At 47.3% G+C, this 16,758-nt stretch overlaps 1 protein-coding gene across 1 annotated transcript in view; it reads right to left on the bottom strand.

Annotated features, from left to right (window-relative positions):
* LOC127009022 (bromodomain-containing protein 4-like) overlaps nt 1-16,758 on the bottom strand; it is a 170,707-nt gene that overhangs the window by 118,491 nt on the left and 35,458 nt on the right. The gene's annotated exons all lie outside the window — the stretch shown is intronic.

Here is a 16,758-nt window from a genome sequence, read left to right as displayed (position 1 = left end):
CTCTCTCTCTCTCTCTCTCTCTCTCTCTCGCCGCTGTTCCCAAGGGCTCCTCTCTCCTCCTCCTCCATCTCCTCCTCCTCCTCAGCCTTGTCGTCCCCTGCCGCCCATCTATCAAACCCTGCCGTCCACCTGTTATCATCTACAGCCTCCCTACCTTCGTCTAACTGTCTACAACCGCCTCAACCTATCATCATTATACTTGTTTCTACCGATTTTCATTTTTTTTTTATTTCTACCGATGATCTTTTACTTACCCGCCAATTATTGTGTCTCTCTATCTTCGTCTAATTAATGTCTACCGTCTTAATCTATCGTCAGTCTACCTTTTTCTTCCACCAGGTTTTCTTTCTACCTTGTTTCTACTATTGTCGTCTACACACCGTTTTCCTTCACTTCGCCATCATTATTTTCAACCGTCTTCTTATCTTTTCACCAGCTTCTACCGTTGCTCCCAATATCTCTATCAACCGATCGAATTCTACTAAATCCCATCTTCTTTTTTAACCCCTTGACTGCGGATTTCCTACAGTCAGACCTCACCAAGCTACTGGAATGGAACAAAGAATGGCTGCTACAATTCAAGTAGGAAAACTGTGAAGTCCTGCACCTTGAGAGAGGATATCCAGCACACCAATACCACATGGGAAACACTCCACTATCCAGCACAGAAGCAGAGAAAGACCTATGCCTATAATGTTACCAGGCCACCAGGGAAGGCCAAATCCGTGCCAATCGCAGCGGACGGGTTAAGCTTTGGCCGACTCCCTACCACCACCTGTCTACTGTTTCCCAATCATTATGTCTATTACTTTATTACTATTACCTCTATTACTATTACCTTTATTACTATTGCCTTTCGTCTTCAACTAATTCCCGTCTCCTGTTTTAAACTTTGGCCGACTTCCCTATCACCATCTGTCTACTGTTTCCCAATCATTATGTCTTATTTTATTTTTCTCGTTTTTTTTTTGCCCTCTTGGTTCTCTTTATGTAACTTTCTTCTCGCACACCTTTGCATTCATTCTCTTCCACTTCCTATGACTCTCTTCCATCTGCCCTTCCTCTGCATTCATTCTCTTCCACTTCCTATGACTCTCTTCCATCTGCCGTTCCTCTGCATTCATTCTCTTCCACTTCCTATGACTCTCTTCCATCTGCCCTTCCTCTGCATTCATTCTCTTCCACTTCCTATTACTCTCTTCCATCTGCCCTTCCTCTGCATTCATTTTCTTCCACTTCCTATTACTCTCTTCCATCTGCCGTCCCTCTGCATTCATTCTCTTCCACTTCCTATTACTCTCTTCCATCTGCCCTTCCTCTGCATTCATTCTCTTCCACTTCCTATGACTCTCTTCCATCTGCCCTTCCTCTGCATTCATTCTCTTCCACTTCCTATTACTCTCTTCCATCTGCCCTTCCTCTGCATTCATTCTCTTCCACTTCCTATTACTCTCTTCCATCTGCCCTTCCTCTGCATTCATTCTCTTCCACTTCCTATGACTCTCTTCCATCTGCCCTTCCTCTGCATTCTTTATCTTCCACTTCCTATGACTCTCTTCCATCTGCCCTTCCTCTGCATTCATTCTCTTCCACTTCCTATGACTCTCTTCCATCTGCCCTTCATCTATATTCATTCTCTTCCACTTCCTATTTTTCTCTTCCATCTGCCCTTCCTCTGCATTCATTCTCTTCCACTTCCTATTTTTCTCTTCCATCTGCCCTTCCTCTGCATTCATTCTCTTCCACTTCCTATGACTCTCTTCCATCTGCCGTTCCTCTATATTCATTCTCTTCCACTTCCTATTACTCTCTTCCATCTGCCCTTCCTCTGCATTCATTCTCTTCCACTTCCTATTACTCTCTTCCATCTGCCCTTCCTCTACCAACAAATACTAAATCGTCTATCCACTGCATCTGCTTCACTTTTCCACCTAACCTCCATCTGTCATATCTACCGAAGTTGACCTCTCTTTTGGCCACTTATTATTACTTTTATCTTTGTGGGAGCAGCGATTAGCGGGCTTTTTTTTTACATCTTTTTTGTTGCCCCTGAGCTGTTTCCTTAGATGTGAAAAAAAAAAAAAAACGGCTCCACCACCGACTTCTCCATTCTCCACCTTACCGTCCACCGCCGCTCTGTCACATCATCCACCCCTGTCACCCTCCGCCGCCTCTCCGATCAGTCTCAGCCACACCTTCCACCGCCTCCTGCACACCCGTCACTCTAGATCACCTTATAGCGCAGTCACCTCCTTTTGTCCTCACTCTCCTCCTCCTCCTCCTCCTCCTCCTCCTCCTCCTCCTCCTCTCATTCCTCCTCCTCCTCCTCCTCTTCGCCGCCAGCCTGTCTTACATAAATGAATAATGAATGAAAATAGGAAAAAACGGGATAAATTATTAAATGGACAATACGAACCGACTGACCTTGCCGCCCGAATGCCAGACCGACGGACGGACACACACACATGCAGACAGCTACCTACCACTTTTTGTTGGCATCCCTGTGCCGTACACGTGCACACACACACACACACACACACACACACACACACACACACACACTCTACCACAACCTTCAAATTACCTTCGTTGTAGACTCAGGAAGCTCTAAGCAATCTCTTTAATACACACATTCTTTGACGTTTCTCCTTTTTTTCTTTTGTTAACCTCCCCCTTTCCCTCTCCCTCTCCCTCTCTCTCTCTCTCTCTCTCTCTCTCTCTCTCTCTCTCTCCCCGCCCCGCCGTAACACATTCCTGCCCTCCATACATGTGCTGCCACCCTCCGACCCAGCTAACTAACCACGCGGCGCCTCTAATGCTGCCCGAGCGATAATCACCCTCTCGGCTTTTGGCTCTGTAATTGGCAGGTCGGCCGCCACGGGGAACAAGGCTGCTCTGACAGGGATGACACCTCGGTTCCCTACCCTCCCTGTCTGACCGCCCTGCCCGCCCCTACTACGCTACGTCCCTTAACTAATACCGAGGCGAGACAGGGAAGTAGCAACGATCTCCTTCCCCCCTTGCATCCTATCTATCTACCTAACCGCCTACCTACCTACCCTTTCGCTCCTTCCTTTCACCTGCCCTACCCTCGATGTCCCTGTTTAGAGTGTCGCCGTGTCGTGCCGCTGCATTTCCACTTCGTCTATTGTGTGTCCTGTTGTGGTTATCCTGTCCTCTCTCTTTCTCTCTCTCTTCCTTGTCGTATTATGTTTTCATGTTTTTTTTGTTTATGCCTCTCCTCGCTCCCTCCTCCTTCGCAGCATCTTTCCTTTTCATTATTATTTTTTTTGTTATGTTGTGTGTGTGTTTTCTGTTTTTCTTCGGCAGAGTCTTTGGTGTGAGTTGTGGTCAGTCTGCTTCCTTTCCTTTCTCATCGTTTAGAATGGTCTCGTTTTTCCTCTCCTTTCTCTCTCTCCTTATTTCCTCCCTCTCTCCCTCCTTCTCTCCCAACACCAATTATTTTCCTTTCTTTCCGCGGTCGTGTTGTTTGTGTTCTCTGTTTCCCTTCGGCAGCGTGTTTCTCTAATGTCCTGGTTATCCTTCCTTTTCTGTGCCTATTAAGTGTTCTAATTTCTCCTCTCTTTCCTTGCATTCTTTAAACACGCCTCATTTTCATTCCTCTTCACCTGCACACACCTGTACCGTTCACTCTTCTACGCCTCACCTTACGGAGACCTGCCATGGCACATATTTCGGAAGGTGGTTAGCTTCTCAGATTCTACCCCCTTCCCATGTTCCCCTCCGACCCTCCGTCCACCTACCTACCACCTACCTACCACCCACCTCCCTCTCTTCCCTTCTGACCCTCCGTCCACTCCCCCACCACCTCCTCGACACCCACTCCCGCCTGGTAACGCCTCCACACCCTCATCAGCACTCAGGTAGCGGTCACGGTGTTGTCCAGGGGTGTCGGGCTGCTCGGGCCTCCTGCAGCGGGACAAGACACTCAAGGCTTCCTCGCCGCCCCGCCCCGGCCAAGCGATACAGGTTACCACCGCTCCGTTACTCTACATGACTGGCAGGATGAAACCACCACGCCCGTTCCTCATTACCCTGTCCATCCTTCTTCACGCCCCCTACTGAACCCACCCTCTTTCCACGACCCTTCCCTGCCTTCCTCTCTTCAAGTCCCCTCCCGTTGTCCTCCCTTCACGCCCTCTCCCTTCCTGCTCCTCCTTCACACCCCTTTCCATCTTGCCCCTCTCCATACTCCCTCCCTTTCACGCCCCCTCCATTCCTTCCGCACCCCTACACGCCCCCTCCCTTCTCGCCCCCTTCCACGCTCCCTTCCTTATTCTTCCTTTCACACCCCTTCCATTCCTTCCCCAGTCCACGCACCCTCCCTTCCTCCCTCTCTCCACGCCACATCCAGTCCCCATTCCACGTTCCCCGCCCGTCGCCGCACCTCAGCACCCTCGCCGCCCGTTTTTCCCAGCCCGCGCACGCCTCGCAACAGAGTCAAAGTGGCCTTAATGCTGTGAAACGAACGCCCTTACAGCCCGGTGGAATGTGGGAAGATTCACAGGTTTCGTCATAAAAAAAAGGTTTGAACGGTAGCTCCAGAGAGTGGCGCCGATGGAGGGGTGGTGGTGATAGTGGTGGAGGGGGGTGGAGGTGGTGGAGGGCGGCAGCTACTTATCAGCCCCCTTCCCTTGCCTCACCTCGCCGCCGCCGCCGCCTCCGCCCACCACCGCCACCTTGGGATCAGAATCTTGAAAACACCTCGTCATTTTTTTTCCTAACGACGCCGCGGCTCCTTTACCACGTCCGTCCTAATGAGTGTAATCGCCTCGTCAACCACCACCACCACCACCACCACCACCACCACCACCACCTCCTAGCCTCCACACACTCACCTCTTATCTTGCCTAAGTAAAAGATCTTCCCTCCTCGCTGCCTCTTCCTCCCTCCTTCCCTCCCTCTCTCTCTCCCTCCCAACCAAAACCATCACAAGGACCCATAACCCTCCCTCCCCCTCTCTGGCACCATTAACCTCTCCTACCCATTACAGAGACCCATTACTATACCTCCTCCTCCTCCTCCTCCTCCTCTTGGCCTCACGCGGGGATCAGTACACGTGTGATGAAGTATGCAAAGTAACTGTCCGGAATTTTTTGCAGGGAATTCTTACGGCGGACGAAGAGGCTTTGATAAGGACGTGTGGTGAGTGGTACGCACGCCGAATACCTTGGAGCTAGAAAGGTCATGCCGGGTGAAGGAGAAAGAGGAGGAGGAGGAGGAGGAGGAGGAGGAGGAGGAGGAGGAGAAGGAGGAGGGGGATGAGCCTGGCCGGTGACCTGGTAGAGAGTCTGAGCACATCATTCACCCCGCCGGCCCATTCCTCCTCCTCCTCCTTCTCCTCTTCTTCCTCCTCCTCCTCCTCCTTGTCACACAACCCGCCCTTTCCTCAGTGTGGTGGCTCCGGTGTCACTGCCCGACCTTCCTCCTTCCCTCTCTTCCTCCCTCTCTCCATCCCTCCATCCCTTCCTCCTTTCCTTGACACGGCCACACATATATTTTTATTCCTTTCTCTTTTTTTCCTGTTTTCTTCCTTGTCCCGCGGCCCGTCTTCCATCTCCAGTATTTGCACTTTTTTTTTCTTCTTCCGCTCTTCTCCTCCTCCTCTCCTTTACCGGCTCATTTATCTCCGACTGAGCCATTCCAAACCTCCTCCTCCTCCCTCGCCATAACTCTCGTCCTCCTCCTCCTCCTCCTCCTCCTCCTCCTCCTCCTCCTCCTCTTCTCCATGTCCCCGTTTCATACCAGAGTATCCCGTTCCTCTCATCTCTAGTTTCATGGCCAGGATCTTGTCATGTTAATTCTCGTTCCAAGCCTCCATTTACTATCTATACATGCATCTTCTTTTTATCATCTTCAGCCATCAACATACAGTCAAGTAGTCTCGTCTCCACCTGGTCCACTACCTGTCATGACTTTATAATCACTGGGTTGCCACTACGTTATTCTGCTCGTCGATCTGTTTTCAGTTTTAAGCACGTGATATGAGCTGCCCTGGTCCACTTCCTATTCCGCAGCGTCAGCGAAATATTATCAAGTTGTGTCTGTTTTGTAAGCTATCATGCTAGCGCCTCGTCGCTCCGTGTTGTAATATTATCCAGCATTATTCTCATTCTCTCTCTCTCTCTCTCTCTCTCTCTCTCTCTCTCTCTCTCTCTCTCTCTCTCTCTCTCTCTCTCTCTCTCTCTCTCTCTCTCTCTCTCTCTCTCTCAGAACTAAGGTAAGTATTATTCTACGAGCTTTCACGTGTTACCGCAATAGTGATGTAAGGTGAGCTGCTATTTCCCTGCCTCTTCCACTTCCCCTTCCCTTCTCTTCCTTTCCCTTCGCTTTGCTTCCTTCCCTTCTCTTCCTTTCCCTTCGCTTTGCTTCCTTCCCTTCTCTTCCTATTCCTTACCTCCCCTTCCTTTCCTTCCATTCCCTTCTTTTTCCTTTTCCTGCCTTCCCCTCTCTTCCCTTCCCTTCCCTACTCTTTCTTTCCCTTCCCTTTCCTCCGTTTCCTTTCCCTTCCCTTCCCTTCTCTTCTCGTTTCTTGTCTTCCCTTCCTTCCTTTCCCTTCCCTTTCTTTTCTCTTCCCTCCCTTCCCTCTCTGCACTCGGGGGCGGTAAGGGATCCGGCAATGTCACTGGCAGGCATTTCCGAGCAGGTTAATTCTTCCCACGTGTCTCCTGAGTCATTTAAATTTACACAAGCTTAAACAGGAACACACACACACACACACACACACACACACACACACACACACACACACACACACACACACACAGATAAGAATACAAAACTTTCCACTCAAGCTCATCCTCCTTGTGCTGTCCAGTTTACTAATGCCATAAATATTTACCACCAGTATCTTCACTCTTTCACTCCTTTCTCGGGTAAACTCTGAGAAATCGACCTTGCTCCTTCCTGCTGTTGTATTTCCTTCTTTCTATGACGTAAATCCTTTCAAGAGGGGAGTATTAAGACATCTTCGCCCTCGTATTCAACATTCTGTCGGCAACTAATTTCGTGTTCCGTGTGGGAGTATCATGTGGCGTTAACTTCTTTTTTTTTATTTCCTTTTAAGTTTAGCGCCGGGTTGCTCTGCTTCCTGTTTACGGGAAAAAAATACAGTCATATCCTTAAACATTCCAACGCCCAAGCACACCTATTTGACAAGGCTTTCGTGGGAGTTGTGGACATTTCCAGGGGTAGTTTCATGACCCTGGTGGTAGTTTGACCCTTCCTCTGTGCTATGTACCTAAAATAACGCTCATGAGAAACAGACTGATCTCCTTTTTGGCCTTTGGAAATCGGTGGTGTAAGAGGCGGAAGCTCAAGAACTTGAACGAATGACTAACATATAATCTAGTAATCTGCTGCTACGCTTACAGTGCCGCCTCGCGTAGCAGCCTTGAGGGGGCCATGCGGTGCCGAGGGAGGGGGAGGGGGAGTGCGGGTGGTGCCTGGCCCTCCGGTGGCACTCAGTAAGACCCAAAGCCCTAAGGGGAGGGATGTGCCGTTTGTTGTTGCTGTTACGCTGGAGGAGGAGGAGGAGGAGGAATTGTGGGAAAGGTATGGACAGGTAACGATTGATTCAGCCTCGGGGTAAGAACAGTTTACAAATTCAAAGCGTGACGGCGTTTGTGTCTTCGCTACTGACCCCATAACTCACAATCTCTCTCTCTCTCTCTCTCTCTCTCTCTCTCTCTCTCTCTCTCTCTCTCTCTCTCTCTCTCTCTCTCTCTCTCTCTCTCTCTCTCTCTCTCTCTCTCTCTCTCTCTCTCTCTCTCTCTCTCTCTCTCTCTCTCTCTCTCTCTCTCTCTCTCTCTCTCTCTCTCCACCCCCTCCCCCCTCCCCCTTCACCCCAGAGGCAAACACACACACTCCGGGGCTTCCTTGTCGACCCCAATACACACACACACACACACACACACACACACACACACACACACACACACACACACAACCTCGGGCACCCGTTGCGGCGAGGGACACTTATGTACCGGTAATTTGGGTAGTTTTTTGTTTTTCCTCTTTTGCAACACTCACCAACGCATGCAACACCGCCCTTCTTACCCATCACCCTTTCTGACGCATATTTCACCCCTCTCTCCCTCTCTTTTCCCTTCATTTTCACCCCTCTGTCTCATCTTTCTTGCTGGACATTCGCTTCATCCATGACAGTGATGCAATACAACAATAACATCTAATTAGTTTTTTTTTTTCCCTCATTTCATTCTTCTTTACCATGCAATAGCTCTCTCTCTCTCTCTCTCTCTCTCTCTCTCTCTCTCTCTCTCTCTCTCTCTCTCTCTCTCTCTCTCTCTCTCTCTCTCTCTCTCTCTCTCTCTCTCTCTCTCTCTCTCTCTCTCTCTCTCTCTCTCTCTCTCTCTCTCTCCCTAGCGTTCACTTCTCTCCCTTTCCCCTCTCTCTCATTCCCTACACCCCTTCAATAGTTCGTCTCTCTTCCCCTCCTTCTTACTCAGCACTTCCTTCCTCCTCCGTCATTACTTCGCTACGCACATGTTCTTTAATTGTTCTGATGTGGGGGCTGTTTCTAGCACTCTCTCCTCCCCGTACTCTTACTCCCCTCCCTCCCCTCTCATTCCTCTTCCCATTGCTACACTCATGTCAAGCCGGTAACACAATACATCCCCGCCTCTCACTCACCTGTCAACCCCTATACAAACACGTCACCCACTCTTTTTCCGCCCGACCTGTTTGCCATCCATCTCTCGTTATCTCTCACCCACTTAAGTGTGCACTCCTTATCGCTTATCTCATGCTTCAGGAATTTCCATTGTATTATCCTCCCCCCTTTCTACTTCATTCTCTCCCTCTGCATCATAGAATAACGACCCCCGACGCCCACGATTCCTCTTCGGCCAATGCAAGTCACGTTCCCTTCTATGAGTAAGCACAGTGGAGTCACCCTTCTCATCCGGGGTGGTGGGTGATCGTCCTGTTTAGTCTCCCTTTGCATACTAATGAGGGTGGAAGGAGAGACGTCAGCTACAGAAGGAGGCAGTAGGGGAGCAAGGGCACGGCGAGGTCAGCGTAGTTTTTGTTGCGTATGTAAAGCGTCGAGTTAATGACAGGCTTGGCGGGTCGTGTACCGTTGTAGTTTATGCACTTGTGTTTCTTTTTTTCTTTTTTTTGCTAGTCGTTTTCTTCTCTCAATGCATAAATTAGCAAAGTATGTACATGACCCGAGCATTACTATCGAAGGCATGGCAAGGAGGAGCAATACTAAGGAGAGCATAGGAACGTAAAAACTTAGCTATCTACAAGAGGCCAGTTACTCTTCACGGGGCTGCTCATGGAAACCTAGCACCACCTTTCCTCTTTTCCAATGAATTCATCTAAGCTTTTCTTGGAGGTGTCTAACATACTGGAACTCAATATATGACTGCAAACCTGTTCCACGCATCTACCACTATTTGCAGTCTTGTTTTTGCTGCCTTTAAGAAATCTAATGTTAAGAGTCTTATACCCCCCTTGCTTACTAGAAGAACCTCATTAGCATTACTCTCATCTTTATTCAACTTATAAACCCAAGTCAAGTTTCTATGAAGCATTTGCATTTCTCGAGAATATAAATCCAGACATTTAAGCATATCCCGCAAGAGCAAGTTTCTTAATTCGTAGCTATTGTTTTTTCGTTCTCCTAACGGTGGACAACAACATGAATAATGATAATTTTATAATAAGGGGACCAAGCCTGCACGGTGCAATCAAGATGAGGTATGACTACTTCTATATATAGCCACATCATCACACCCTTAGATTATTTTATGCCACTACTACTACTACTACTACTACTACTACTATTACTACTACCACTACTACTACTATTACTGCTACTACTACTACTGTTACTACTGCTACTACTATTGTTACTACTACTACTACTACTACTACTACTACTACTACTACTACTACTACTACTACTACTACTATTACTGCTACTACTACTACTGTTACTACTACTACTACTACTACTACTACTACTACTACTACTACTACTACTACTACTACTACTACTACTACTACTACTACTACTACTACTACTACTACTACTACTACTACTAATAATAATAATAATAATAATAATACAAAATCATGAACGCTTACATAGAAAAGATCGCTACCATAAGTTACTATTATTCATCACTGCATCCATCCTTTCAACAGTACCTACTTTCACATACTTGCTAAATCACGAAACACATCCTCCTCCTCCCTCCAGCTCTTCTTTTCCTACACACTACACCCCCAAGCACACGATATATATCCTCCGGGTCTAGTTTACCTGTTCAGGGGAGGTAGTGGTAAGATGTTCGTAGGTTATGGGATGGGGGGAGAAGAAAAAGCCCTCACCTGAAATGGGAAAGAAAAGGAGTTAGACGACTATAAGAACATAAGAACATGACAACATATTACCATTACCATTATTATTATTATTATTATTATTATTATTATTATTATTATTATTATTATTATTATTATTATTATCATTATTATTATTACATGTTCTGTAGCGTTCGTGTTCAGTTTTCTTTTATCACCGCTGATCGTGTGTTTTAAGTAGTGTTAAAATAATGTACCCAGGATTATGTGAGTATTTCAGGATTTAGTCATAGGAAATGCGTAGTCTTGAGTGACTTGCTTCTTATCAGTTTGTTTGTGCACTTATCTGGCCTAACACACAAAAAAAATTCTCGTAACGCACAGTAGAATATATTTTTGTGGTGAATCAACTTATCTGTGTGTGTGTGTGTGTGTGTGTGTGTGTGTGTGTGTGTGTGTGTGTGTGTGTGAGTGTGTGTGTGTGTGTGTGTGCGCGCACTCGCTAAAATTCCCAAAACTCTCGAAATAAATGTCAAGATACACAACCGCCGATAACATTATCAACGAGAGAGAGAGAGAGAGAGAGAGAGAGAGAGAGAGAGAGAGAGAGAGAGAGAGAGAGAGAGAGAGAGAGAGAAACCATCATAGTCGCTCACAAAAACACCAAACGACCGTAATCACCGCCTCCACCTCCACCTCCTCTCCTCCACCTCCTCCACCTCCTCCTCCTCCTCCTCCTCCTCCTCCTCACAGCAGCAAACATTGAGCCACAAAACGCCGCCCTTCAACCAGTTTTTCGCGTCTCCCTGTTTATTATAGCTGCGTCGCCGGAGGGAGGGGGAGGTGGAGGGGGGAAGGGGGGAGGGAGAAGCAGGGAAAAAAAGAGGTTATAGTAAAGAAGAGGAAGAGGGAAGGAGTAGGAGGATGAGGAAGAGAGATAACGAAGAGAAAGAGGAGAAGGAGAAGGATGAATAAGACAACAAATATGAGGAGGTGGAGGAGGAGGACAAGTAGGAGAAAGGAGGAGGAGGAGGAGGAAGAGGAGGATAGATGAGATTGAGATGGATAGGAAGGAATATACGGGACTGAGAGAGAGGAGGAAGAAGGGTGGCCAGGAGAAAAGAAAGGACAGGAGAGGAGGAGGAGGAGGAGGAGGAGGAGGAACAGAGGGTCGGAGCCTTACATACCAAAAATTATTACCTGGATCACCTGACGTCTCTCTCTCTCTCTCTCTCTCTCTCTCTCTCTCTCTCTCTCTCTCTCTCTCTCTCTCTCTCTCTCTCTCTCTCTCTCTCTCTCTCTCTCTCTCTCTCTCTCTCAACGACGTGGATGTTGGACTCAATAACCGCATTAGTAAATTTGCAGACGACACAAAGATTGGTAACTCGGTTCTCACTGACGAAGACAGGCAAAGCCTCCAAGAGGATTTGCACAAAATTTCAGCTTGGTCTGATAGATGGGAGATGCCCTTTAAAGTAGACAAGTGTCAGGTCCTTCAAGTTGGAACGAGGAATAAGAAGTTCGATTACGAAATGCGCGGCGTTAAACTCAAAAGCGTTCAATGCGTCAAGGACTTGGGGGTCAAAATCGCGTCAAACCTCAAATTCTTACAGCAATGCATCGATGCAGCAAATAAAGCGAACAGAATGTTGGGCTTCATTGAAAGAAACTTTTTATTCAAGAATAAAGATGTAATACTCCCGCTCTACAATAGTTTAGTCAGACCCCACTTGGAATATGCGGTACAGTTTTGGTCTCCCCACCATGCAAAGGATATTACTAAATTAGGTGTTCAGCGTCGGACAACGAAAATGATCCCTTCCTTGCGCAACAAATCCTACGAAGAAAGGCTTTCTACCCTTAACATGTTCTCTCTTGAGAAACGTCGCCTCCGAGGAAAACTGATCGAATGTTTTAAAATACTTAATGGTTTCACGAATGTAGACAGATCAACATTGTTTATGATCGATGACACTTTGTGCACGAGGAACAATGGCGTAAAACTCAGATGTAGACAAGTAAATTCAGACTGCACCAAATTTTTCTTCACCAACGTTGTAGTGCGAGAATGGAATAAGCTTCCACCATCCGTGGTCCAGTGTAACACGATTGACTCCTTCAAAAATAAGCTCGACCGTCACTTCCTTCAACTTAATATCAACTAGAGTAGAAATGCAACGTTTTGGAGCCTTCTGATTAATGTAAAATCACTTCGGTTTAAGGACAGACCACCAAGTCTGGACCATGGGGTCTGTGTGGTCTAATTTTCTATGTAATTCTATGTAATTCTCTCTCTCTCTCTCTCTCTCTCTCTCTCTCTCTCTCTCTCTCTCTCTCTCTCTCTCTCTCTCTCTCTCTCTCTCTCTCTCTCTCTCTCTCTCTCTCTCTCTCTCTCTCTCTCTCATTAAAAGTAATGTACCAGGTGAGAAGAATTATAACAGGTATGAGAGAGAGAGAGAGAGAGAGAGAGAGAGAGAGAGAGAGAGAGAGAGAGAGAGAGAGAGAGAGAGAGAGAGAGAGAGAATAAGAATAACAAGAATGGGTCGTAAGGATGAAAGAAGACATGTGAAGGTCAGTAAGCATAAAGAAAGAGGAATTATAATAAAAAATATATATAAATGAAGGACAAATAAAGTGTGTGTGTGTGTGTGTGTGTGTGTGTGTGTGTGTGTGTGTGTGTGTGTGTGTGTGTGTGTGTGTGTGTGTGTGTGTGTGTGTGTGTGTGTGTGTGTGTGTGTGATTGAACTTCCCGTCCTGTCTGTCTGTCTCTTTCTACAAACGTATGTCCCTCTGTCAATAGTACCTGCCATTCTATATTTGTTTGTTAGTTTTCACATGTCTGTCTATCTGTCTGTCTACTTGTTTGTCTACTTTCCAATCTGTTTACAATGTGTTTGTATGTGTTTGAATACTCATGGTGCCTGCCTGTATATGTGTTTTTTCTGTTTGCTTGTATGAATGAATTTACTATGACTGAATGTACTGATGTGTGTGTGTGTGTGTGTGTGTGTGTGTGTGTGTGTGTGTGTGTGTGTGTGTATATGAATGAATGAATGAATAAAGGAAAGCCACAGTGAATGAATCTAATGAAGCCTTACTAACACCTTCCCTCCCATTCTCCCCTCTCCCTCCGCGTCTATACCCATCCCTACTCTATTCCCCTTCCCCCCCCTTCCTCTCTCCCCTCACCTGGCAGACACACCTACCTGCCAATCCCCCAGGGCGAGCTAGTTCATAGTGTTGCATCTCCTGGGTTCCCACGCTCTCTCCCACACCTAAACGCTCTTCCTCCTCCTCCTGCTACACTCCTCCTCCTCCTCCTCCTCCGCACAGCCGCGTCACCCTCCGCAGTCACCATCATATTATACGCACTAGCTCCCACGCCTCAGCCAGGAAAACAAACAAAACAAACAGAAAGAAAAATCCACGGTACGATGTTTGTGTTTAAAATGAGGAATATGCAGGATTGTTGTTTTTTTCTTCTTCTTCCCTCGCCATTTTTCGGTCATAATAAGGAGAGAGAGAGAGAGAGAGAGAGAGAGAGAGAGAGAGAGAGAGAGAGAGAGAGAGAGAGAGAGAGAGAGAAAGAAAGAAAGAAAGGGGGGAGGAGAAGGCATATGCCGTGACCTGCACTGCAAAGCCTTCCTCCCCACACCACACACACACTCACACACACACACACACACACACACACACCTCGTGGCTATGGGCAGGTAAAGGTAACGACAGGTAACTCACACTCATTAGGCAAGAGACATTACACACACCCTAACGAGGCCCTTCAGCGGCGCCTAAACACACACACACACACACACACACACACACACACACACACACACACACACACACACACACACACACACAGTTAGATATAGATAAATCCATTGTTTATTGATTAGAACTACAAAATACAAGGAAGGAAACGAAACAAAATACAAGCAAACAAAAAAGTAAATGCCAACAGCTTTGATCAATAAAAAAAACTAACCAAATACGGACATTTTAAACAATAACAACAACTAACCTTAAAACACACACACACACACACACACACACACACACACACACACACACACACACACCTTCCCCCCCCTCCCCCCTACGCTGCACCTGAGACGCGACGGACAGCTAATAATGACGGGACCCACCAGTTAACGGTACACCTTGGAGTCTCGACAAAGGGTGCAGGGAGGGAACACGGGGGGAGCGGTTGAAGGGGGGCGAGGGGAACAAGGGATCCGGGGGGGCGTTGAGGAAGCTGTGTGTGTGGGGGGCAGGTTAGGAGGGGTTGGGTGGGATAGTTTTGGGGTGAGAGAGAGATAGCAAAGGGACAAGGGAAAGGGGAGGAGGAGATGCTAGTTAAGGGAAGGGTAAGGAGGCAAGAGATGATAGAAAGACGATAAGGGAGAAAGGAGGAGAAGGGTGAGACTTAGAGACAGAGGAGGGAGCAAAAGGGTGATAAGTTAAGGAGCAAGGGAAGAGAGCAAAAGGTAAAATAAAGCCGGAAGAGTATGAAGGTAGAAGGGTGAGTGTTAGAGGCAGAGGAATGGGTAGTTTAGGGTAAGGGAATGGGAGAAAGGAGAAGGGTGAGACTTATTGACAGAGGAGTGAGCAAAAGGGGTGATAAGTTAGGGGGAAAGGATAGGGAACAAGAAGTAAAAAGAAAGACAGAATAGAAGAAGGTATAGAAGATTGAGAGTTAGGGACAGAGGAAAGGGTAGTTTAGGGTAAGGGAAGGGGAGCAGAAGGTAAAAAGAAAGGCGGAAGAGTATAAGGTCAAAGGATGAGAGTTAGAAGGAGAGGAAAGGGTAGTTGAGAGGAAGGGAAGAAGCAGGAATAGAGGACAAAAGTTAAAATAAAGAAGGAAGGGTACAGAGTAGAACGATGAGAATTAAGGGTTGAAGAAAGGGTATTTGAGGGCAAGGGAAAAGGGCAAGGTAAAAGAGGTAAAAGAAAGACGGTAGTGTAGAGGAGAGGGTAGTTGAGGGCAAGGTAAGGGAAGGGAAAGGAAAGGAAGGGGACAAGAGGTAATATAAAGATTGTAGATGGAGGGAAGAAAGGCAAGTTAGAAGCATAGGGAAGGGTAGATGAGGGCAAAGGAGGGAGGGAAGGGGCAAGGGAGAGGAGAGCGTCGATGGAGCAGGAAGAAGAGACAGGCGAGCATCATCAAGACAGAGTGACAGGTAATTGGGAAGGAAGGTGGAGTCAGCAGAGCACCAAGGTGGAGTGACAGCTGGATGAGTGGTAAATGGCGGCTAATAACAGGGTGACGGGAATCAGAGTGACTATCAGGAGGTGGTGGACTGATGCTGCGAGGGCGAAACACTCCCCCGAGGCTGTTTTCTTAAGGTTATATAAAGGAAAGGGTACGAGGGTTATACTAATACGTAGAGAGAGAGAGGAGTAAAGAGAGAGAGAGAGAGAGAGAGAGAGAGAGAGAGAGAGAGAGAGAGAGAGAGAGAGAGTTAATAAAAGTGTATTAGGGTATAGTTTTACCTGAGAAGATATATGAAAAGAAAAATTCATACCGCCTAACAAAACAAAAAACAACAAAAAAAAAAAAAACGTCTACTCCGGTGAAAAAAAGACAATAATTCTGGTTGTGTAATAATCTAATTGACGACACAATCACTTCTATAACAAGACCATTAAGATGATAAAGCGGGAGAGGAATGTACAGTGTGGAGGTGACCTGATAAAGCGGCGAAAAAGTATCGTCTTGGAGGAGCGACACTCGGCACCAAGACAGTGCTTAATAACTGTGCTTCGCCCTCGTGCTTCAGAGAGCCGGGGCTGAGGCGCACACAACCACACACACACACACACACACACACACACACACACACACACACACACACACACATAAAAAGATAAAAATATACACAGATATCGTTACGAGGACTATCGCCTGGCTTTGTGATCCTCGTGGCAACAGTAAGGCCTCAAGCAGTACAAACAACAATATCAGAAGTAGTAGTAGTAACAAGAGTAGTAGTAGCAGTAAGGAAACAGCAATAGTAGTAAAGCACTGTATGTCTATTGCGGCAGACCCCCCCCCTCCTCAACCCCCCCACCCTCGCCCCGCCATGCATACACTGCTATCGCTAATGGCTGCCCCGCGGTCCTGCCTGGCTGGCGCGGGGCTGTGCGAGGGGCGGCGGAGGAAAGTAATGACCTCCTTTACTAACTCTCCCCCGCAGGGCGCCGCGAGGGGGCCCTGAGGGGTTTAGTGCCGCGGCCGACGCTGACACCACCGGGGATGTACGCAACTGTGAAGGGTAGTGGTAGTAGTAATAGTAGTGGTGGCAGTAGTAGTAGTAGTAGTAGTAGTAGTAGTAGTAGTAAAAGTAGTAGCAGCAGCAGTAGCAGAGTCAGCGGCCGAGATTCACTTTGCAGGTCGTCCTG

The sequence above is a fragment of the Eriocheir sinensis genome, chromosome 4 (genome assembly GCF_024679095.1).
Source record: "Eriocheir sinensis breed Jianghai 21 chromosome 4, ASM2467909v1, whole genome shotgun sequence".
NCBI classification, from domain to species: Eukaryota; Metazoa; Arthropoda; class Malacostraca; order Decapoda; family Varunidae; genus Eriocheir; species Eriocheir sinensis.
This window is presented reverse-complemented; position numbering and strand designations above follow the sequence as displayed.